Source organism: Antechinus flavipes, chromosome 1, assembly GCF_016432865.1.
Source record: "Antechinus flavipes isolate AdamAnt ecotype Samford, QLD, Australia chromosome 1, AdamAnt_v2, whole genome shotgun sequence".
Taxonomy (NCBI): domain Eukaryota; kingdom Metazoa; phylum Chordata; class Mammalia; order Dasyuromorphia; family Dasyuridae; genus Antechinus; species Antechinus flavipes.
Genome location: NC_067398.1, coordinates 618026027 through 618039922, shown reverse-complemented (window position 1 = coordinate 618039922; position 13896 = coordinate 618026027).

Here is a 13896-nt window from a genome sequence, read left to right as displayed (position 1 = left end):
TTAACCTGAGGGCCAAATTAGAGCCTTTATGAATTCATGGGATATACAAAAAACAATGAGACAGACTAGACTTGACCTTCAGAACAAAGTTTACTGGTTCCATTGATTCTGAAAGTGTGGTCTGGCAACTCTTGGGGTTCCCCAAGATCTTCTCATAGAATATAGGAGATCAAAATTAGTTTCATAATAATAGTAAGACAGTTTCTAATATGATATATATCAGTAGATATAACCCATATTAAAAAAGCTCTTTGGAAGTATTTAAGAATTTTAAATATAAATATAGTAATGATTAATTTTTAAGATTTTAAAGCGATCCTAAAACCAAAAAAAAATTTAAGAACCATTGGTCTAACCAAATCTAAGTTAATCAATCAATAAACATTTATTAAGTGCCTAATATATGCCAGGCTCTGGAGATACAAAAAGAAGAAAAACCCATTCCCCAGCCCTCAAGGAGCTCATAATCTAATGTAATATATATATGGAGCTAGCTAAAATAGGATAAACAGGAAATACTTAGCAGAGGAAAGACACTTAATACCTAGGACTATTTGAACTCAACCATCCATCTCCCTCTTCTGTTTCTTATTACAGGCCAACCACAATGTCTATAATGCATATCCTCCTTGTCTTGGTCTCTCAGAAGCCTTATCTTCAATCAAGACAGCTAGGGTACCATTTCATCCATGAAGCTTTTGCTAATTCTCTTCCAGCTGTCAGTCCTTTATCCCCTCAATGTTCTTTATATTGTACTTATCCGGGTACCTATTATTCTCCCTAGAATGGGCAAGTGAGAACAATTTGTTCCAAGGGCCATACAGGTGGCTGAAAGCAGGTGCCATGGAGTGCTTAGAGCTTGGTTCGACATCAAAGGTCATCTACTGCATCCTGGGCTATTACCGATCGTTTTGACATTTGTTTTTGTCACTGGACTTCATTGACTGGAAGAAAAAGTGAGGCTGGTGACTTTGAACAACTATGCTCACTTAAATCCAATTCATGCACCAGTCAAGCCATCACAAATGATGTCATTTGTCCTTGAAAATGAAGGACGAACAACATTCTCTCTAGTACAATGGCAGTTCTTTGAATATCCAACATATAAAGGACTGCTTGCCATCTAGGGGAGGGGGTGGAGGGAGGGAGGGAAAAAAAAATCGGAACAGAAACGAGTGTCAATATAAAGTAATTATTAAATAAAAATTAAATAAAAAAAAAAAAGAAAGTAGGTTGTGTAGTCTGTGTCTTTGTATCCCCAGGCCTCAGCACAATGTCTTGCATAGATACTTAATATAAATTTATAAAACTGAAATTTGTAAAGCTAAAAAATTCTCAATAAGAGAATAGATCAAAACATCAAAATAAATAAAGCTTGTTTTGTATTCACATCTTGCTAGTCTGAAGACTTGCAAAGTAATGATCTTTTCTTTTTGTGTGTGAACATCTAGACATAAGTCAAATTCTGATAAATCCAGGAGAAATTTTAGTGAGGTTGGGAGCAAAAGAGCCAAATTCTGATTTTTTTAAGGGAAACTCTGGGTATCAAATTATTATTAAGAAGTCTTCAAGATAGAACAGGGAACCATGTAAACTTAGGATTCCAGGTCTGAGAAATTATATTTGTAATGCCATAACTTAGCACAGCACTATAATTAAAATAAATGTGATAATTGAATTGAACCTAATTCAGTTGTAGATAAAGAGTACCTTCAAAATCAGCATGCCTTCTATTGAGTCACACTTTTCTCCTGAAAAGGACTTGGCTTCTTGGCTATTATATTAGGAGGCATCTGGGTGGACCAGTGGATAAAGTTCTCAGGTGGAGTCAGGAAGACCTGAATTCAAAGAAAGACCTGAATTCAAATCCAGCCTCAAACAATTATTAGCTGTGTGATTTGGGGCAATTCATTTAACTTCTGTTTGCCTCAGTTTCCTCAATTGTAAAATGGATTAATAGCACCCATCTTCCAGAGTTGTTGTGAGGATCTGAGATAATATTTGTAAATCACTTAGCATAATGCCTGTCACACAGTAGGTGCTATATAAATGCTTGTTTCTTCCTCTCTTTCTCCTTCATTTTTTCCTTTCTTCCTTCCTTCCTTCTCTCTTTCCTGCGTTCCTTTCTCTTTTCTTCTTCCTTCCTTCCTTCCTTCCTTCCTTCCTTCCTTCCTTCCTTCCTTCCTTCCTTCCTTCCTTCCTTCCCTCCCTCCCTCCCTCCCACCTCCTTCCTTCCTTCCTTCCTTCCTTCCTTCCTTCCTTCCTTCCTTCCTTCCTTCCTTCCTTCCTTCCTTCCTTCCTTCCTTCCTTTTTTCTTTTTGGAAATCACACCTGTCAGAGCTGTGGAAAAGCAGCAAAACCAAAAGATGTATTTCTTTTCCTACCACTCACAGTGGGAGTTGCTTTGTTCCTGCCCACCCACCAAGTTTCCCTTGAAGAAAGCCCAAAAGTAGAGAGGCTATTATAATGTCATCCCCAGAAAGGGGGGGGGGGCCTAAAAGAGAACAGACACAGGGAGGGATCAGAAGGGCAAACCACATGATGGGAGCTTCAAGAGAAATGGGGAAGTTGTGGGGATACCCATGTGGTTAGTGGCCAAGTCCGTCATCCTCCAGGCCTATGGGTCAGGTTTGCCTGGATCCTACTGCTGGAGAGCTCCTTCTCCCCCTCCTCTCCTGCTCCTCCTGGGCTTGCCCTTGGATCCAAGCTTTCCTGGTCCCAACGGTGGCCCACGGGACAACTACAGCCCTCCCCTCCCTGTCCTCCCGATGAGCCAGTGCTCCACCTGGCCTGGCCCTTATTCTTTCGTGATATCAGTTTCAGATCCTCTAAGGTAGCTCCAGTTTTGGAGTAGGTTGGTCTGGAGGCCAGTTCTCAGAAACAAAGGAGCCACCCCCAAACCCCTAAACCTCCCCCCACTCCAATCTGGCTGCTTCCTTCCAGTTAAAACATGTAGCCTGACCCATTCTGTGAAATAAAACAGTGCATTATTTTGGGCAGGCTTGGTTTCATCATCTTTAATCTCAGTGGCAGCCAGAAGAATCTCCAGGGCCAGCAGGGGTAAAAAAAAAAAAGGGGGGGGGATTGAATATTCCGGGAGAAAAAGCCTGGGAGGTGCTCTGACAAGCAGCCTTCGGAAGGCTACCCTGGGAAGGAGGGCTATCTCCTGTTGGAGCCAGGAATTCTGACCTGAGTCTCTAAGTCTGAATTCCAGAGGAGGGTGAGGGTGACTTCCCCCTCTAAAATGACTCACCCAACAATTCCCTTAGCTTGGATCCTGTCAGGAAACAGTAAGTTAATTGTGGACCATTGTTTCCCTGTCGGCATATGAATAAGTGTGAGTAACTGCTGAAATAGAAAAGACTATTTGAGGAGGGCAATTCAGTTTAAAATTCCAAAGTAAGGAGTGGGGAAGGCGAAGATCCTGTTAACTGTGTGATGAGTATGTTTTCCTCTGTCTAAAGTTCTAAATTCTACATCTTCTTCGATTCCGGAGACAGAAGTACTTTCTCCTCCAGTTGATGCCTGAAGGAAGGATTGTAAGGATCTAGGAGGGCTCTAGAATTAGTCACATGTCCTCCAGATTGAAAGGGCCTGAGGAAATGAGCCAATCCAACCCCTCCCTTACCCACCTTGCATTTTGTAGATAAAAATGAGAGACAACTTGGTAAAGAGAGAAGAATGCAAGACCTAGATTGTGGAGAAGTGGAAAGTTCCAAATGTAGAGGATCAAGGATTCAAATCTCATCTCTGATATTAAGCAACTTTGTGACCCGAAACAAGCCATAGAATTCCTTGGATCTCCTTTTCCTCCATTGTAAAGTGAGGGAGGCTGGATTGAATGGCTTCTGAGGTCCCTTGCAGCTCTAGAGATCTGTGATAATTCACCTGAGTTTGAAATGCATTTTTGACACTGTTTGCAAGACCTCCAGTAAATTTCTTTTCATCTGCAAAGAGGGCATAATAATAGCACCTGCTTCACAGGGTTAGGTCAATTTAAACAGGGTATATAAAGTGCTTGCAAATCTTAGAGTGACACGTGTATTTTACTGTCAATTGCCACCCTCCACCCGGCTCCTAGAGAATGCACTCTTTCCTCATCTCTGCCTCCTGGCTTCCTTTAAATGTCAGCTAAATCCCCCTTATACCGGAAGCCTTTCCTGACTCCCCACCCCCCTTTTTTTTTAGTGCTTTCCTGGCAATTGCTTTCATTTCATCCGGTTTATAGCTTATTTATATGTAGTTGGTTGCATGTTTTCTCCTCCATCAGACTGGGATTGTCTTTTCTCATTCTTTGTATCCCCAGTGTTTGGGGCACACAATTGTCGTTGTTGAATTGTTTTCAGTAGAGTTCAACTCTCTGTGATCTCATTCGGAGTTCTTTTGGCAGAGATCCTAGAGTGCTTTGCCATTTCCTTCTCCTGCTCATTTTACAGATGAAGAACTGAGGCAAACAGAGTTAAATGACTTGTCACCCAGCTAATAAATGTCCGAGGTCAGATTCGAACTCATGAAGATGAGTCTTTCTGATTCCAATCCTGGTGCTCTATACACTGGGCTACCTACCTGCCCTAAGCATACATAGTAAGTGATTGATAAGCCATTATTGATTTACTGAGTCATAATTATTGAAAGTAAGCAGTCAATAAATGTTATTGAGTTATTATTAAAAGTAGGCAATTAATAAATGTTATTTACTTATTGAGTTATTAATAAAAGTAAATGATTAATAAATGCAATTGATGTATTGATTTATTATTGTTAAAATCAGGCAATTAATAAATTATTCTTTGGTGATGTCAGTTTCAGATCCTTTAAGGTAGCTCAGTTCTGGAGTAGGTTGGTCTGGAGGCCGGTTCTCAGAAATAAAGGAGCCACCCCCAAAACCCCTAAACCTCCCCCCCAATTTGGCTGCTTCCTTCCAATTAAAATATGTAGCCTGACAAAAGACTTACTGAGTTATTAAAAATAGGTGATTAATAAATGTTATTGACATTAATTTATTATATTAAAATCAGACAATAAATGTTATTGAGTTTTTATTAAAAGTAGGTGATGAATAAATGCTACTGACTTATTGAGTTATTATTAAAAGTAGGTAATATGTATTGGATTATCACTAAAAGCAGGCATTTAATAACTTATTGACTTACTGAGTTATTGAGTAGGCAATGAGTAAATGTTTGTTGACTTACTGACTTGTGATTATTAAATCATAGAATGTCAGAGATTAAAGGAGACTTAGTAACCATCTAATCTTCTTCCCTCCCTCATTTAACAAATGAGGAAACTGGCCCAAAAATGTTGAATTGACTTGTTCTTACTCACACAGGTAATGAAATTCAGAGATGACATTTGAACACAGGTTTCTGACTCTGACACTTTCTACCATCCTGTGATCCCTTTTGAAGTCCAATGAAGGAAAATAACTTGAGATTATAAAATCCCCAGGTTTAGAATTGGAAGAAATCTGACATATCTGACACTGTCTTATTCTAATTCTTCTTATGACTTCAAGGACCTGGCTTTTTATTGAGATAGATCTTCCCTCTCCATTTTAAGATGGAGATCATAAACTTTCAACAACTCAAGGGATTTCAGTGACCAAAAGACTCCTTTCCCTGGGACCAATAGGGGGTTATGGCATATCTGAACTCAACTAGCCTGGTCATCAAGGGAGACCTACCATAACAAAAAAGTAGGATTTGCCAGAACTTATGTTGTGCTAACACAGTCTGCAAGACCCCAGGTTCTATCTTGATGTCACTATGAAGTATAAGGATTGGGACTATAATGAAGGCTCAAAATTGCACAAACCCAGTTAATAGAAGAGCTTGGAACAAAACCACTTAAGAGAGGAGTGCTGTGTGATATCCTGTGGGAGGTATAATGATATTTAAATCCTTGTCCTCAAAAAGCTTTTACTTGTGTTCACCATTATTTGTACAATGCAAAAAGCATAGGTCTACTGTGGCTCTTGGCATTGTGCTAGACAATGGTAATCAAAAAGGTATAAAAATCATAGTTCCTGTCCTCAAGGAGCTCACTATCTAGGTAGGGACACTAGAAAAAGTAAAGAAAAGATAAATGAGAAGATAAGACACATCTAAGTGAAAGATAGCTACCAGCACAAAGGAGTACAAATTATAAATCCTACAAGTTTAAAGCATAATGACATAAAGCAACACCTGGATTCTGCTTCCATACATTGCAGCTGGTTCACTATGTGACTCTGACCAGTCCCCTAATCTTCCTGTACTTCTGTTTCCACATCTGTAAAATGGAGAAAGCAATCCCTTGCTGTCAAACTCATGGATAGCAGTTGTAGAGATGCTGTGCAATTGGAAAGAACTATCTTATTCTCATTCAAGTCACCAGGTCAGTCAATAAACATTTACTAAGTGCCTAATGGGGGCCAGGAATTATGCAAAGTGCTAGGGATTCAAAGAAAGGGCAAAACTCAGTCCTTTCCCTCAAGGAGTTTACAGTTTATTGGGGGATACAAAATATAAAGAGAATTTGAGACTGGGAGGATTCTTGGCTTGAGGGAAGATGAGGACCAGCAGCTAGTGGGAAATAATGAAGTGTCTGCTCTTTAAATGGAGGCTCTAGAAGGAGCCCTCCCCCATGTCCACTCTACACCCATTTCAATCATAGAGAGGGTGAGGACCCCGGAGGATACAGGGTATTGAAGAAGTGTGAGTTTTAGGGTTGATTTGATCTTACAGGAAGATGAGTTTTCAAAGATGAAGTCCAGGTGAGCAGCCAGGTAAGAAGTAATGAACTTAATGAACTCTTTACTCTGCCCTTCTATCAGAGAGTACTGCTGAAGTCTGAGTAAACAAGGTTGATTTTGATTTTGAAGAATGATGAGATTGCTGAGAACATGATTTCCCAGGTTAATAAATTCTGAGGTGGAATTCAAGTTCAGGTCTTCCTGATTCCCAAATCAGATATCAGATCAGATTATAGTCAGTATTTTACTCCATCTCCCAGTCTTCTGAGAGGATCCCTGATATCTCATCATGGTGGATACACTCCCTCCACCAGCCCAGATCATAACCCTTCAGCTCCTCCTCTTCCTGCATGCTTTTTGTTTTTATCTTTTCATAGATCTCCCTTCAATGATGCACTCAATTGTACTGGAGGCCTCCCTCTGGTTCTTTTAATAGTTCAGAACTGTCAGTGCAGAACTGGGCTGTCCATCTGTTCTTCCTTACTCTAGTTAAATGACTAATATCCCTCCTTCCCTAGTCATATCAATTCTTGATGATGTCTTTGATACCATTTTTCTCAGGCAAGTCATTGTTAGTAATAGCAGCAGCTTACTTACACAAGCCAATGTGTCTCACCATTGCCCTTTGGGTCACCTGCAATTTGGAGTCTTCTGAGATCATGATGTTTCATGATTCATAACCAAAGAGTTTCACCAGGGGAATAAGCGACCCGTGAAACAGGAAAAAAAAAAAAAAAAAAAAAAAAAGGATAAGGAACAAAAAATAGCTCACATATCTATACAACTTTGCAGTTTCCAAAGGGCTTTTCTCACAACTACTTTTCAAAATAAATACTGCCAGGGTTGTCACTCCCATTTTACAGATAAGAGAACTGAGGCTCCCAGACCCCCAAAACAGGAAAAATGCCTGGGAACAAAAATAACTCACCTATCTATAGTTCTTTGAAGATTATAAAGTGCTTTTCTCACTACAGTCTTTCAAAATAATTACTTCCAGAGTTGTTAATGCACATTTTAGAGATAAAATAACCGAGATTCCAGAATGTTAAGTGATTTGCCTACATTCACAGAGGCTATGTCAGAGCCAGGTCTTGGGACTTAACTTTATTCTTTTCATCTCCTCAAGCTACCTCCTAGGTTAACAGATAATGGAGTGTGAGATTCTAAAGCCCTGAGTAAGAGAACTGTCTCTCATCATAAGTGAAAGGCCATTTCAGAAGATGATAATAGTTTTAATTGAGGATGGTTTTGTTTTTGTCCAGACCTGTAACTGAACTAATTGAAGTAACTCCTAGTGAGGAAATTGCCTCTACCACTGTAGAATAATAACCATTTGGCAATTTAAGAGTTTTAGAGAGTTTCTAGGGACTCTGGAGTGTTTATCAACTTGCCCAGAACTATACAGCCCATAGCAGAAGCACAATTTGGATTCAGTGCTCTTGATTCCCAAGGCCAGCTCTTTGTCCATTATGAGCCTATAAATATTAGCTATGATTATTATTCCAGTTTCCCTAAATTGACTCCCCGTGCAGTTGGGAATTAACCTGTAGCCCTTTTCTCCACTCTTATTCTCATACCCGGTAGGATTTAGTAGAAAGAATAATGGATTTGAAATCACAGGATTATTATCATTACCTGCAAATCTCAGTTCTGCTCTAAATCTACTATTCTATGATTCCCTTAATTTGCCTTTTGAATTCAGAAACTAGCTTATAACTTATAAACAAGTAAAAGTTTGACTACTGACAATATAAAAATCTCCCAGAATCAAGGGACAGAGCTAGCTTACTGCTTCCTGTATTCCCCATCTTCGCTTGCTATGGTCTATTTAGGGTCAGTGAGAAGTTTGGTATATTCCATAAAATTTGGCAATTTCATTAATTTTCTATAGTTTTAGATTGCAGTACACAGGGACATTTTACAATTCAACAATTTGCACCAGAGATTTCTGTTTTCTATGTCACTTGAGCTGAGTCTTGGAGAAGGGGAAGTAGTTTAGCCAGGGGAAATGCAGGCAAAGTTTGTCCTAGTCATGGGAGATGCTGTGACCAAATAAATGAAGATGGCAGAGGGCAGGACAAGATCAGGGAACTATGAGTTGTTCACCTTGGCTGGAATTGAGAGTATTTGGATAATTAGCCTAAATTAGGCTAAAGCAGACTGTAAAAGTCCTTGAATGCCAAGTTAAGGAGTCTGTCTTTTACCATAACTGGTAAAGAAGAGCCATTGATTGCTTTTGAGCAAAGCAGTGACCTGTTCAGAGCTAAACATCAGGAAGGTTATTTTGGCAGCTGTGGGAAACATAGATTAGAGAAATAAGAGACTTGGAGGCTTGGCAGCCATCGCAGTGTTCTGGGTGAGAGGTGATGAGGGTATGAAATGAGGACTACACAATTTCCCTGGCAATTGTGTATTTCCTACTTCCTAACCCACAGTCTCTCCTTGACCTTTTGTATTTCTCTTGGCTGCCCATTTCCTTTCTTCCTATTTTGCCTCATAATTCAGCACTACTTATGATCCTGCTTTGACATTTACTGCCTAATGACATTAGACAAATGGATATAAATAATTGCAGTTTCAGGGAAAATCCTAATAGATCAGAGGGCAGCTTCCATTACAAAAAATTCAAGGAACTGTCTAAATTTTTTTGTTGCATTGGAATTTTGCTAAAATAAACACAGTTCTAAAGTAAACCATTGCCTGGGGCTTTGAAATCTTTTATTAGTATTTTTTATTATTACCTGCAATGATATATATGATCATGTAGTCAACCTATATAGTCTTTGTTAACTCATCGGTCTCCCCAAAGCCGGTGTAAATAATAAAAAATAATTTGTTTTTATTTTCAATAAAAATTACTAAGAAGTAATCTTTGAGGAATCCTGGAGAATAGGAGAGATAATGGAAGAAACTGAAAATGGTTGCTCCAATTTCCACAAAGGAAAAAAAAATTAAGATTTTTAATAAAGGGCCTTTGGGAGCTTTACTTTTTTTTTTTTTTTGAAAGTATGAAATTTTATTCAGTATTCTAAAGCTTTACCTTCCATCTATTTCTTTTTTTATTATTATTATAGCATTTTATTTACAAGACATGTGCATGGGTAATTTTTCAGCATTGACAATTGCAAAGCCTTTTGTTCCAATTTTTGCCCTTCTTCCCTCCTCCCCCTCCCCCCAGATGGCAGGTTGACCAATACATGTTAAATATGTTAAAGTATAAGTTAAATTTTGTTATGATTCTTACAAGAAAATTGATAGAGACAATAATTATCTAATTTAGCATGGCTCAGTATGATTGATCTGATATTACAAGGAGATGTTACGGGCCAGAACTTGAAACAAGGTACTAAGTGGAATTGAGGAGACAGTGATTTAATCCTACAACAAATAATGATTTCCTAGTGATATAATGATTGGTGTGTACTTGGTGTACAGCATATAAGCAAGAAGCTCTCAGGGCCAGACATAGAAGCCCACTCTCAGAGGTGGAGACAGATTCATTCCATCTTTCACCTTTGTGCTGTCTGGAGGCTGAAGCTGGCAGAGGCAAAGAACTAGCGACAGGAGCTCTTGGAACCAAGGAGAGAGATAGGCCTCTAAGAAAGCTAACCAGGCCCAAGGAAGGAGATAAAACTTAAAAAGAAACAATAAAGGATTTGGACTTTAACTCCTGGCTGTATTTGAGATGATTATTACACTGAACTGAAAGGAAGGCTGCTTCCAGAAGCCCCCTGAGAAACCTGCTCCCAGAGAACAATACATTTTAAAGAATATTACAAAATACAATACACGTATACATGTCCGTAGTTATTTTTTCTGTACAAAAATAATTGGACTTTGAAATAGTGTACAATTAACCTGTGAAGGAAATCAAAAATGCAGGCGGACAAAAATAGAGGGATTGGGAATTCTATGTAGCAGTTCATAGTCATCTCCCAGAGTTCTTTCCCTGGGTGCAGCTGGTTCAGTTCATTACTACTCTATTAGAACTGATTTGGTTCATCTCATTGTTGAAGAGGGCCACATCGATCAGAATTGATCATCATATAGTCTTGTTGTTGAAGTATATAATGATCTCCTGGTCCTGGGGAGCTTTACTTTTTTTTTTTTTTATATCTCCAGCATTCAGCACAGTGTCTTGTGCATAGTAGGGGATTTAAAATGTTTCTTGAATTGAGCTATAGATTGGTAAACTTAATGTCAATATCTAGGAAAATTCTAAAATAGGCTAAGTGAATAGTTTTTGAGAACTTATAAAAATAAGTAGAGATTATTAGGAGCTATCATACATTCACTGAGAATGAATAAATCATTATCATTGTCTAAAACAATTCTTTGAATTTATTATCAACTACTAATATCATCAAATACTGCTTATTAATAGAAAAATAAATATAAATTATGATCAAATATTAACAATTAAAATAAAATTATTTATTATTGAATTTGTCTATTGCATTTATTACTAAAATAATTGTTATTATAAAAATTAATATCCTATTAAAATAATAGGATCTTAGGATCAATAAATAATTACTTCTTAGTAAGTCCATGACAAATTCTTTCTAAAGTGCCTTTAAAAAAAATGAGAGAGATTTTCTAAATATAAACTGCAATTCATGGTTACAGGGTATTTTATGTACATTATCTCATTGGACTCTAAGCCAGACTAACTGCAATTTCTTTTTTTGGTAGGATTACTAGACTGAAAGACTAAGGATATGTTTTATCTGAATTTCAGCAAAGCATTTGATTTATCTCAGGCCTCAGACACAAGTCACTTTCCCCTGTTTACCTCATTTTCCTCAGCTAGGAGATGAGCTAGAGGAGGAAATGGCAAATTATCTTTGGTAAGAAAACTCCAAATAGGGTCAGATACAACTGAAAAATGATTGAATTGAAATTAGTTGATTTGCCCAAAGTCCCACTCCTATTATATGTTAGAATTAATCTTTGAACCATTTTCCTTACTAAAGCCTATCCATTAAACCACATTGCATCTCCTAACTTGGGTACATTTCAGCCCTTCTAGTGGAATGTAAGCTTATTGAATGTAAGCATTCATCTCTTATATTCCCATGACCCCAAATACGGTGCTTTGCATAAGGTCATCATTCAAATAGTTTTGGAATTGTAGTCACATAGTCACCCTCTGAGTTGATTTGTTCTTAACTAACTTGTGTCACCTCTTTTGAGATTTCCTGGTTAACGTTACCTCACAGCAGTAGGAATCAATCTGACATCTCCTGAATAACAGGTTTTTATTATAGCCTTTGAAGAAACTGATATGGAAACAGCCACCTGATTTCTAGTTATCACCTTTTGGCTCTTAACCTTATGCTTCAATTCTTGCCTAAAGACCATCTCGAATTAAACGTGACTATATTTTCTCCCTCCAAACATTTTTTTTTTTTTTTTTGGTGGAGGTTAGCTAAAAGAGAGATGGTCCATAATTCCATCAGTATAGGGAATTCCCTTTAGGAGAAAGTCTTTGTACTCTAACAATTCAGCTATAATTTACAGGTTTAGAAAAATGTCTGGGGGCATCCAGTAGTTAAGTGACTTGCCTATGGTTGCATAGTTATTTTATTTGTTTTTTTGGTTTTTTTTTTGCTGAGGCAATTGGAGTTTTAGTTATAATTTACAGGTTTAGAAAAATGCCTGAGGGCATCCAGTAGTTAAGTGACTGGCCTATGGTCACATAGTTATTTAATTTAATTTATTTATTTGGTTGTTTTTTTTCTGAGGCAATTGGGGTTAAGTGACTTGCCCAGGGTCACACAGCTGGGAAGTATTAAGTGTCTCAGGCCAAATTTGAACTCAGATGGTCAGGGCTGGTGCTCTAACCATTGTACCACCTAGTCTCCCCCCAGTTTACACAGTTATGTCAGAGATAAGATTTGAGTTAGTCTTTTGACACCAAAGCTGGCCTGATATCCATTCAGCCATGTTGTTGAAATCCAACTTGTATAAAAACTTTATGTGTCCCATTATCATCACTGTTGTTTTCTCTTTTTTCTTCCTTCCTTCCTTCCTTTTTTTCTTTCTTTCTCTTTCTTCATTCCCACCTTCCCTCCCTTCCTTTCTTCCTGCAGCAAGACAGTTTATTCCCATTTCAAGGAGATAAAATTAATTTACATTCCCATAGCATTTTAAGATTCACTAAGTCCTTTCTGTGCAGCAATCCTATGAGGCAGATGTTATGAGCATTAAGTTCTCCAGGAAAATGCAGCTCAGGTTACTTAGGATCACACAGGTAATATCAGTGGGAGGATTTGAATTCAGACATTCCAACATCTTCCCTATACTGTATTCATTTTAGAAATGTGGTTTATATTCTGGGGCAGTTTCTTTTTAAATGAATATAGTCATTCACATGGAGTGTTCAAAATGAAGAGATCTAAGAATTTATACCATTCAGTGTCATTTCACAAATAAGAAAAATGAGACCCTGATGTGACTAGTTCCAAATAACAGCAATATTAGTAGCAGAGTGAAAACTGGGATGTGGGTCTCCTCTCTCGCAGACTTTATCCCCTCAACCCAACCACCTCCCACACTGGCATCATGGAAAATATGGTGGCTGTGTTAAAGAAAAGACTTAGAACTGGAAGGGACCTCAAAGATCATCTCCCTTAATTCTTTCATTTCAAAAATGAAGACTTCAAGGTCCCAGGAAGGTAATGTCAGGCTGCAATGTCACTCAAGCTACTAAGTACTAGGGCTGGGACTGAAACTCAGATCTTCTCACTGCAAATCTCTGCATATTCCATTGTCCCCTCCTCCCCCCAGGTGTTCTGGACCAGTTCAAACCCATTTCTAAAGTTTTCAGTGTGAACACTGACACCTTGGGAATCAGCAAGTGCTACAAATCAGAGGTTGATTTATTATTTTATTGATAGCTTGGACGTGAGAAAGTGTGGGAGAAAATGCCAAAAAGGCAGATTAAATTTTAAAGTGTGTCTTGCATATCTTCAGAGAGTTTGTTGTTAAACATTTACCAGTATGTTTCTGCTTACACTCCAGGAGCAAACAGCTCATATTCTTCTGAAATTTAAAGGAGTTAGGGGACAACTGAATACTGAGGGAAGGGGTATATGTAGAACTAGCCATGAAAGAGTAAATAGATCTCCCAAAGAAGGAGCAATGGCTTTTCTATT